This window comes from Setaria viridis, chromosome 8 (assembly GCF_005286985.2).
Source record: "Setaria viridis chromosome 8, Setaria_viridis_v4.0, whole genome shotgun sequence".
NCBI classification, from domain to species: Eukaryota; Viridiplantae; Streptophyta; class Magnoliopsida; order Poales; family Poaceae; genus Setaria; species Setaria viridis.
In genome coordinates this window covers 17116768-17127350 of record NC_048270.2, presented here as the reverse complement: position 1 = coordinate 17127350, position 10583 = coordinate 17116768, and the positions used below count along the sequence as shown (strand labels likewise).

General features: G+C 49.9%; 1 pseudogene; it reads right to left on the bottom strand.

Moving 5' to 3' along the window:
- Positions 1-1044: 1044 nt before the first annotated feature.
- LOC140220231 (uncharacterized) overlaps positions 1045-10583 on the bottom strand; it is a 32825-nt pseudogene continuing 23286 nt past the window's right edge.

Here is a 10583-nt window from a genome sequence, read left to right as displayed (position 1 = left end):
CCATAGGATCTTGTACATTTTCACCACTTGGCGTCAGGTGCGCCTCTCCTTATGGTCAAGAACCTTGGCCGGGTACTCGGCATAGGTCAAGTCGGGTTCAATTTGAAATTTCTCTTGCTCGACTATCTCGGTTGGGATTTGGACACATTTCTTCAGTTGAGATACATGGGAAACATCATGTATGGCCGAGAGTTGTTCTGGGAGTCGGATCCGATAAGCAACGGGTCCACAAATCTCCACAATCTCATATGGGCCAATGTAACGGGGAGCCAATTTCCCTTTTACTCCAAACCGTTGCACTCCTTTGGTCGGGGAGACTCTAAGATACACATGATCACCAAGGTCAAACTGCAGGGGTCTTCTTCTCCTGTCGGAGTAACTCTTCTATTGAGATTGGGCAGCCTTGAGATTTGCTTGAATTACCTTCACTTGTTCTTCTGCTTCTACCACTAAGTCAGGGCCATAGGTTTGTCTTTCTCCAGTTTGTGACCAATTCAAAGGTGTCCAACATCTCCGGCCATATAAGGCTTCAAATGGTGCCATCTTCAAACTGGTCTGGTAGCTATTGTTATAGGAGAACTCTACCAAGGGCAAGCACTTGTCCCAATTTTTGTCATAATGGATGACACAAGCTCTTAACATGTCCTCAAGGATCTGATTAACTCTTTCGGTCTGACCATCGGTTTGGGGATGATAGGTTGAGCTACGGATGAGCTTGGTGCCCATTGAGGCTTGTAGTTGTTCCCAGAAACATGCTACAAACTGAACTCCTCGATCAGAGATGATTGTCCTAGGCACACCATGTAGGGAAACAATGCGGTCAAGGTACAACTCCGCATACTTCTTGGTCGTGTGGGTGGTTTGGACATGAAGGAAGTGGGGAGACTTGGTTAGGCGGTCCACAATTACCCAGATGGAATCATGTCGCTACGATGTAAGGGGTAGTCCAACAATAAAGTCCATGCTGATGTCCTCCCATTTCCAAGAGGGAATAGGTAGGGGCTGCAGGGTACCTGCTACCTTTAGATGACTGGCTTTAACCCGCTAGCAGGTGTCACATTCCGAAACATACCGGGCAATCTCTGGCTTCATTCCATTCCACCAGAAGATCTGACGGAGATCATGATATATCTTATTGCTGCCAGGATGGATTGAGAATTTGGAGAGGTGAGCTTGATCTAGGATTTGCTTCCTTAGATTGGGGTCGGATGGTACAACAAGTCGGTCTCCATAATATACTTTCCCATTCTCATCCTGTCGGAAATGTTTATACCCTTCATCCTTCAATGAAATCTTCCTTGTAATCCATCTTACTTCCTCATCCTCTAACTGTGCTAATCCTATTTGGTCCTCCAAAACAGACTCAAGGGATACGTGGCCGAGGGTTCCAGGGGAAACAGTTTCCAATTTGAGCTTTTCCATCTCATATCTCATGACACAGAGTCTCGGTGAAGGTTGTTGCCGACAAGCAGTTGCAAAAGGTCTTGCGGCTAAGAGCATCGGCCACCACGTTGGCCTTGCCGGGGTGATAGTGCACTTCCAATTCATAGTCCTTTATCAACTCCAACCATCTTCTTTGGCGCATGTTGAGGTCGGCTTGGGTGAAGATGTACTTGAGGCTCTTGTGGTCGGTGTAGATGTTGCAGTGGGTGCCCATCAGATAGTGTCTCCATATATTTAAGGCATGAATCACTACTGCCAACTCGAGGTCATGGGTGGGGTAGTTCAGCTCATGAGGTCGCAACGCCCGTGAGGCATAGGCAATGGCTCGGTTGTCTTGCATAAGAACACACCCAAGTCTAGTGGCAGAGGCATCACAGTACACGTCAAACGGCCTAGTAGGGTCGGGCTGAGCCAAAACCGAGGCTATGGTCAGCAAGCGCTTCAGGGTCTTGAAGGCTTCTTCACACTTGTTGTTCCACACAAATCTGACCTCCTTCTTCAGCAGCTCTGTCATCGGCTTAGCTATCTTGGAGAAGTCTGGTATGAAACGCCGATAGTAGCCTGCTAGTCCAAGAAAATTTTGGATCTGGTGCAATGAGGCGGGAGGCTTCCAGTTCATGACTTCCTGTACCTTGCTAGGGTCGACGGCTATGCCATTCTAGGAGATAGTGTGTCCCAAGAACTTGACACTATCTAACTAAAATTCACACTTGGAGAACTTGGCATAAAGCTGATGATCTCTCAACCGTTGGAGAACCACATGGAGATGATTGGCGTGTTCTTCTTCATCCTTCGAGTACACTAGGATATCATCAATGAACACCACTACAAACTTGTCCAATTCAGGCATGAACACCGAATTCATGAGATACATGAAATAGGCGGGTGCATTGGTGAGTCCAAAGGACATGACTAGGTACTCGTAGAGTCCATATCTTGTGGAGAAGGCAGTCTTAGGGATGTCGCAGGGTCGGATCTTGATTTGGTGATAACCTGAACGAAGATCGATCTTGGAGAACACTCTTGCTCTAGCTAACTGATCAAATAGAACATCAATGCGGGGAAGTGGGTACTTGTTCTTGACAGTCACCGCATTGAGGGGTCAGTAGTCCACACACATACGTAGACTCCCGTCCTTCTTTTTCACGAACAGGGCTGGGCAACCCCAGGGTGATGTACTGGGTCGGATGAAGCCTTTTTCCAACAGATCATGCAACTGGGTCTTTAACTCGGCCAGCTCAGCAGGTGGCATGCGATAGGGTCTCTTGGATATCGGAGCGGTGCCGGGGATCAACTCTATGGAGAACTCCACATCTCTATCGGGCGGCAAGCCGGGCAAATCCTCTGGAAACACATCCGGGTACTTACAGACAACCGGAAGGCTTTCTAGCCAGGCTTCCGATAGAGGGTATGCACAGGAAAGTGCGGACTTAGGGTGTTTCAAGGGTAGGGTAAAACTGCCATGAAAAGGTGAGTTGATGTGGAGAGTTCGGGCAGCTGCATCTAGAACCACTTGGTGTCTGGTCATCCAATCCATCCCAAGGATGATATCTATTCCTTCCAGGTCAAGGATGATAAGATTTTCCTTAAAAAGAGTTTGGCCTAGCTGGAGAGGTACAAGAGTAACGATCTGGTCTGAGGCTATCTTCCTTCCGGGAGTGGAGATCACATATGATCGTTTAGCGTGACCGATACTTAGCTCACATCTTTCTCTAGTCTTACTCCCGATGAAGCTATGGGAGGCTCCCGAATCAAACAAGACAACAACAGTTTGATTTAAGATAAAGAAAGTACCTGTCATCACTAGCGCACCTTCGGGGAGTTCGGTCAAGCTGGTGTAGTTGGGCCGTCCTTGGCGAACTTGCACCTTGGGCCTTCTTCCTCTGCTCGCCATGGAGTTCTGGCCAGGTTGTTGATATCTATTTCTGGGGCAGTCCTTAGCGAAATTCCCTTCATTGCCGCAGGTGAAACAGCAGTTACCAGTTGTAGGGCGCGGTGGTGGCGGTAGGATTGGCCGGGGCACCTGTGGTTGGAAACCAGGAAAACGAGGTGTTACCGCTGGCGGGGGTCGGGCAACCCATCTTCTTGACTGCTGGGGTCGGCTGGGCGCCTGTGGAGGAACCATCCTGAACCTTCGAGCGGGCGGGCTCGGAAATGCCATGGAGGCCTTCCTCTTCTGGTCATCTTTGAGAGCCTGCATGCAATCGTCTTGTGAGATGGCCAAGTTGACCAACTCGTTGTAGGTATCCACCTTTATAGGGTTCAACCTCTCTCTGAGCTCTAGGCTTAGACCTCTGCGGAATCTGTCCCGCTTCTTCTCATCTGTGTCCGCATGATAGCCAGCATAACGGCTCAGGTCATTGAAAGCTTGGGCGTAGTGCAGGACATCTCGGTTTCCTTGGGTAAGAGCTAGGAATTCGTTGAGGTTGCGCTCCAAGAGACCTTCCGGAATGTGATGCCCTTTGAACGCGGTCTTGAACTCGTTCCAGCTGACAACATGGTCGGCCGGCAACATAGCATGGTAGTGATCCCACCAGAGCCGGGCGGAGCCACGCAGCTAATGGGCCGCAAACCGAGCTTTGTTATGGTCGGGGCACGGGGCGGTGAGGAGCTCAAACTTGGATTCGATTGTGCGAACCCAGGCATCGGTGTCGAGCGGGTCTTGCGTCTTCTGGAACAAAGGGGGCTGCGTCCCCAAGAAATCCTCATAGCGAGCAACATGAGGCTGCTGCTGAGCCCTTCCCCCATGGGGCTGCTGCTGTTGTCCTTGTACAAGATGCCTCAGCAGCTCAGTTTGAGCCGCTAAGATTGCCTCTAGTGGAGATGGGGGCGGGGGCGGGGGAAGATCCTGCCTCTGCTCACTGCTGCTGGGCACAGAACCGGATCTGGTGCGATGCGCCATCTGCAAGAGCCAACGTTCCATCAATTCCATAATCTCAGAAGTATTCCAAATAGATGGGAACGCACATGTTAAATCCTCAAATGCGACTCTTGCCAATAAGGCAACACAACACAGCTTTATAAAGGAGTTACACACTTCCTCTGGCCATCTTGGTTAACAACTATCTTAGTTCTGCACACGACTTTGGGCGAACCATAACCATATCCCAGGAGTTCCCTTATATCCGGTCTAAGGCCAAGGGGTCGGACTTAAGCGAAACAGCACAAGAGGGGTCGGGTGAAGTGAACCGCACAGGAAGGGGCTGGGCGAGGCGGAGAAGCGCCTCTAGGGGTCGGGCGCGTCCGACCTTGCGACCCGGGGTCGGCCAAACTTTGGACAGACCCACAGAAAATGGGTGTGTGGTCACAGCACAAACTCACACAGTCTGGCATCCCAACGTGTTTCAAAAGAGTCAAAGGTCAAGCTAAGATCTGATTTCAACTGAGATCATTACATTGCTGGTCTTCAAACACAGGAGGAAGTACTCAACTCAAGGCTAACCTACTTACATGACTATCCAAAATTTAGGTTGCCGAGGAGTACAACAAAAGAATTTGTTCCCTACAACTCTCCATCTACGAGGGAACATTGTGGGTTGGAGAAGGGGCATCGCCATCCTCAATGTCCATGCTGGACGCTCCCACGACCTCCTCAGGGTCCTCTTACTCTTCCAACTGCATCTGAAGGGCATGCATGTCGTCGAGCTCGGCGTGGTGCTCGTTTAGATGGGCATTAGCCACTGCTAGCTCCACCTCTACTTCCATCTTCTCTTCGGACAGCTCAATCATGCCATCCACCAGATCGGCCACTTCTCCCTCGAGTTCGGAGATTCGGTCTTGCATGTCGTGGATTTGGATGCCTCTCTGGATGAGTTGATAGGTTTGTCCCACGAGGTCTCTCTTGGCGGCGTTGAAGTGTCCCTGGGTGTCCACGGCGATCCGAGCCAAGACAGCCATGGCCCGTCCTTGAAGCTCGATCAGCCGATATAGGGCTGACATGCATCTGACTGTGGTGCAGATGGTGACCAGCGAGTGGGATGTGGCCAACACCTCTATGTTGTTGACGCGATCAAGCCACGCCGGGTTTAGTCGATCTCTGGCAGGAAACAGACCGATTGGGTCCAAGGTGACCTCAAGCGGATGCAACTGACAGAACTGAGTGAGGAGTTGTAGAGCAGCTGACTCCCACGTATCTTCCAAGGTGTGTCCGTATGTCGAGATTCCAAGCTGGGGCCATGCGGGCCGCACAGGGGGTGGAGGTACCATCGCCTGCACGTTGCACCTCTGGACGCCGTGCTCCAGGTACATCCGTCCCACGTACAAAGGCGGGGACTGATACCCGAACCACCTCAAGGTGTCCCACAGAATAGCAGGAAAACCTTCGAAGTGCAAGCACGTCGAGTGGGAGATGCCATTGGCGCCGTACAGAACATGTCCGGGGGCGGCCATCTGGAACAAAGAACCAAAACAGCATGAGATAGAACTCTAAGAAGAAGGGGTCGGACAGAAAGCATTCGGATTTGACCGAGAACAAGCTGGAAGAAAACTAGAAGTCCTTAGAACCGAAGAAGAGCTTTTCCAAGGCAAGGTCGCTTTAGGGAGGGGTGGTTTCACAGATTTTAGTTGATGATGCATGCACGGCCTACCTTGTCTCTCAACCAAAACAACTGCCAAACTTGGCCTTACGTAGTCAGTGCCGGTGGCAAGGCAACCAATACGTCTCTCCCTATAGTAGCTAGTCAGTTCTAGTAGCGTCTCCTAAGCGAACGCGGTTAGTGTACCTGCAGAAAACACAACCACATGAACCTTTCATGCAAGCACCCACAAAAGCGTTCCCAAACATTACCGTTCACTATAGGAACGGCACCCATGCGTTCAAGGCTGCATGGACAGCGCAACAACCATGGAAATAGGTCCGTTTTGAATGGAACCGTATAACCCTTCGCATACTCGTGATACGGAATCAACGCACGTATAATAGACGTGGGCGAACAACCGTGATGATAGGCTCGTTGGAATCGAACCGTACCACCCTTCGTATGAATCAACACACGGAACCTACGCACGTATGATAAACGTGGGCGAATCAACCGCGATGATAGGGTCCTTTGAATAGACTCCCTATCAACCCTCGCATACTTGTGATGCGGAACTCGGCACACGTATGATACACGTGGCGAAGTGCTGGAAGGTTAGCAAGATAACCAAATAACTATTAGCCACCTAAAAACAACCCCAAAATCCCCTAGGGCCTCTCGTGCTAAGGTCATCCTTAACGATCGTACGAGATTTTTCAAAATTTTTCTTTGCAACTTTTATTTAAAAAGAAGTGTTTAGGGCCTATTGTGTTCTCTGTCTTGCTAAACCAGCTCTGGTACCAGCTGTGGCGGATCCACCTCGGCTTAACCAAATCAAGGCACGGTTAAGTCGCCTAACATGCGACACTCGGCCTTAATCGGGCTAACTCGAGATGCCGTTGGATTTCATCCGATTTAACCACTTGAACAGGATCGAGTTAGCAAACTCACGCGAAGGTGAGCGGTTTCAGAGAATACAACAAGTCCACTAAGTTAAAAAAATTTGGCCATTTAGTTCAACAACAACACGAGATCAGAGTTTTACATGGTTCAAAAGGAAACAACAAAAGGTAAACAACAAGCGGAAGCTACTTCATCAGGGTCGGGCATTCCTGGTGAGGCCAGCCAGGATGTCAGTGATCCCTTTCCTCGCCGTCCGAGGAGGGATCCCACTCAACCGTCCAATCCGGAGGGAGTTGGGGTGGCCAAGTGCCAACAGAAGAAGGCTCGGGAGCAGCAACTTCACCTGAAAAAGAAAAGCCACAACAAGGCTGAGCTACTAAGCTCAACAAGACTTAACCGACAGGAGGAAGCTACTCCACCACTTCTAGACATGCAAGGCTCTTTGGCTGAGGGGTTGGTTTGCCAAAAGCACTATGTAGATCCTTATATTCAAAGTTTTAGCTCAGATTCTAAGTTCATTATCCGGTGTAAGTTAGCAACTTACTCTAAGCAAACATAGAACCAGCCAAGAGGGGTATATAAGCAGCATCAAGATCATGTTATCATCATATTCCGTTATTTACTTAGGGTAGCATAGCAATCAAGTAGTGTCAAACTGTGAGAGGCAGACGAATCGATTCGAGTTCTTTAACCATGCATGGTGAACCTAACCTCATGACATCCGCGCACCACCGAGGGTCGCTTCCTGTGTCGGCCTTCCCCATCATTCCCCTAACCCGTGTCGGGCCCATTTCCTTTGGTGCAAGGTTCCACAGACCTGGCCTCTGCCTTTCTGTGACCACGCTTGCCACCACGTGCGGCTGCAGGGGAACTCCGTTCCAAGGACAATGGGGCGACCGCTCACGTCTAGGTTCAATCCGGTATTAGGCTTCCTCATCCCATAATAAGTATAAGGTTAGTACTTTCAAACACTTGATCACGAACACCACCACTGTCGGGCCTTAGCAAGTTTCATAGACAGACGGGGCGATCAGCCGACCACCAAAGAGTTAACCAAAACCCTGCCCCGTCCATAGTCCTTATAGTTGTAACAGAAGAGAAACAACCAACTCCTATCACTCGCGAGTGCACTCGACTTTTACCGAGTCCTAATTTAAGCATTGCCACTACTTGAACCCAACAGACTAGTGTTGAGATCAAGGGATCTAAGTTATGTATCTAGGGTTGCAAACAACTCCTATATGTAAATGCACAAACAAGATGAAGAAGGCATGCGCAAGTTTGGAGAAAACTGGGTTCATGCTCCGGGGCTTGCCTTCAAGCGAGGAAGGGAACGGGTCTTCTGCTGGGGTGGCTTCGGCTTCTGGAAGCAGGAGCTCGGCTACAGCTTCGTCTTCTGGTGCCGGGTACAACTCGTAGACGCCATCGGCAAGACGCAGCTCTACACGAATGCAATGCAAGAGTTAGCATTTAGACGGTTATTTCAATAGCACACTTGCAAGTTTTAGCCCAGAGACTAGTAGCAAAGCTACGGAAAAAGGTGGGGAAGTTCGCTTGGGTTGGTGGAGAGCAAGGTAAAAGGGTCGGATGGAAAGAAACTTATGGTCTGACCCTTAGGAATAGATGTGCTGGGGTCCTCAGACGTAACACAGAGAAGTCCCCGATTTTTACACATATACCCTCAGGTCAGGGAAAAAGATACAGCCGAGCCCTCGGGCGAGGCGGAGAAAGGGTCAGCGAAACAGATAGGGTCGGGCGGACAGACAGGGTCAGACGAGGCGGACAAGGGGTCGGCAGCTTACTTTCGGCTCGCAGGTGAAACTTGGGGTCGGGAAGGAGCAGACTTGGGCGGAAGGATGGAAGCACGAAGACTTGGGCAACGGCGATGCCCGGCGGTGCTCCGGCGGTGGCGGTGCTTATTGTGGACAACAAGCAAGCTCTAGCACAGCGCGGAGGAGTAAGCGGCTGGGTGGTTTGGGGAAGGCGGGTGTTGAGCAGAGAGGAGAGTTCCTCAGGAACTTAGGCGGTAGCGCTTTGAGCACGAAGCAGGGAGCAAGGCGGGAGGGCAGCGGTGGTGAAGGGAACTTCGGCGGGGACTCTAGCGTTCCCTTTTATAGCTGCACGGGAAGAGAGAGGGAGGGAGCTGGAGCAGCACGAAGATCGGAAAGAGGCGATGGAGTGCACTGCTGGGGCGGCGATTGAGCAGCTGGGCGGCGGAGCAGGACTTCGGGGATGAGGCCTTCGGCCATTGGGCATCAGAGACAAGGCGGCGCAGAGATTGGGAAACGAGCCACGCGGCGGAGAAGCTCTGAAGCGGGCATGCCACTCGAGTGTGTCTGTTGCAGGAGATCTGGGGAAAAGGTTTTGTGGGTCCACCAATCAGTCTCGGTTGGTCCACTGCTCAGATTGAAAAGAGACATCGTGGAAAGACTTAGAAGGATCCGGCGAGGTGAGGTGAGTTGGGGTCGGAACTGAGGAAACGGCGGAGAGGGGTCGGATCTCAGGGGTCGGGACTGAACTGGAGGTTGAGTTCTTAAACTCGGGAAAGCTGAGACAGGGGGATTAGGGACTCGGATTAAGATTGACTCGAGAGATTTGGGGTCGGTCATCACAATTAGAAGCATCCGATAACTCTACGATGAATTCATGGGACTTGAGCTTGCTCATAACCGAGAGCGCGGCAATTTGAATTGATTTATCCTTGCAAGGTGTACTCTTTACCCACACGACTCGAGGACCTTGCGGCTCGCACACCTGGCCAAAGGTGCGCAAGGGGGTACTCATGCCAACCTTTCCCAAACCACCTCAAACTATGAGTAAAACACGCCTAGTTTGTGTGGAGGACGACCTAGGTCCACGGGGGACACTCCTAGGCTCCTCTACATAGTCCAAGGACCACACATCTAGGGCCGTGCCTCATAGAGCGAGTCAAGTAAGGTATTAGGCTTGTTCTTCCCGTATGGGAACATTTGCTAGCACAAAAAAGTGTGCTCAAAGCAACGTCAACAAGAGACAATCCTTAATCGACTCGAGCGGCCTATGTCACCGAGACTCCATTCTCACGACCCTACACACCGCTCAAATCTCGTATCCAAAATTAACCATCATGCTCATTTATTCAACAACATTAAAGAACCTTAATAGAAACGGTTATGATTAACCTATAACCATTTTCCTTACCAAGTGATCATTCTATGACTGAGCATGGCTAAGCAATTGCAAGATTAATTTATTATAACCCATACTACTCGAGCGACAAGTTATATGATAACAAAGCAAGGGAGGCCATAATAACAAAAACATAGGTTCTAATAATGCAATAAGATAACCCACCTACAACCCATAGCTAGTCATAGTAACAATTTCATTTCAAAAAGTAGGAGACAAATATTCTTAGCTGCTTGCCTTGATTCTCCTTGGGCTAAAACTCGACCTCTATGCCGGCCTCGGCTTCAGGCTCAAGGGTCACGTTCTCTGGCAAGTCACTCTCTAAAGAATGAAGTGCGGGCATGCATTAGAGATGATGCTATGAGTGCAAATGCTCATGAAACACATGAAAAAATAAAATAAATAGTAAGAAATCACTTGTTAACAAAGCAAGCTAGCTAAAAACAATACAAAATCATACAAGAATGATGAGGGAAACTATTTGCATGATAAGCTAAAAGCAAGCACGAAATTGCAAGATTAAAAACATTCATTGAGAAACAATTATGAAAT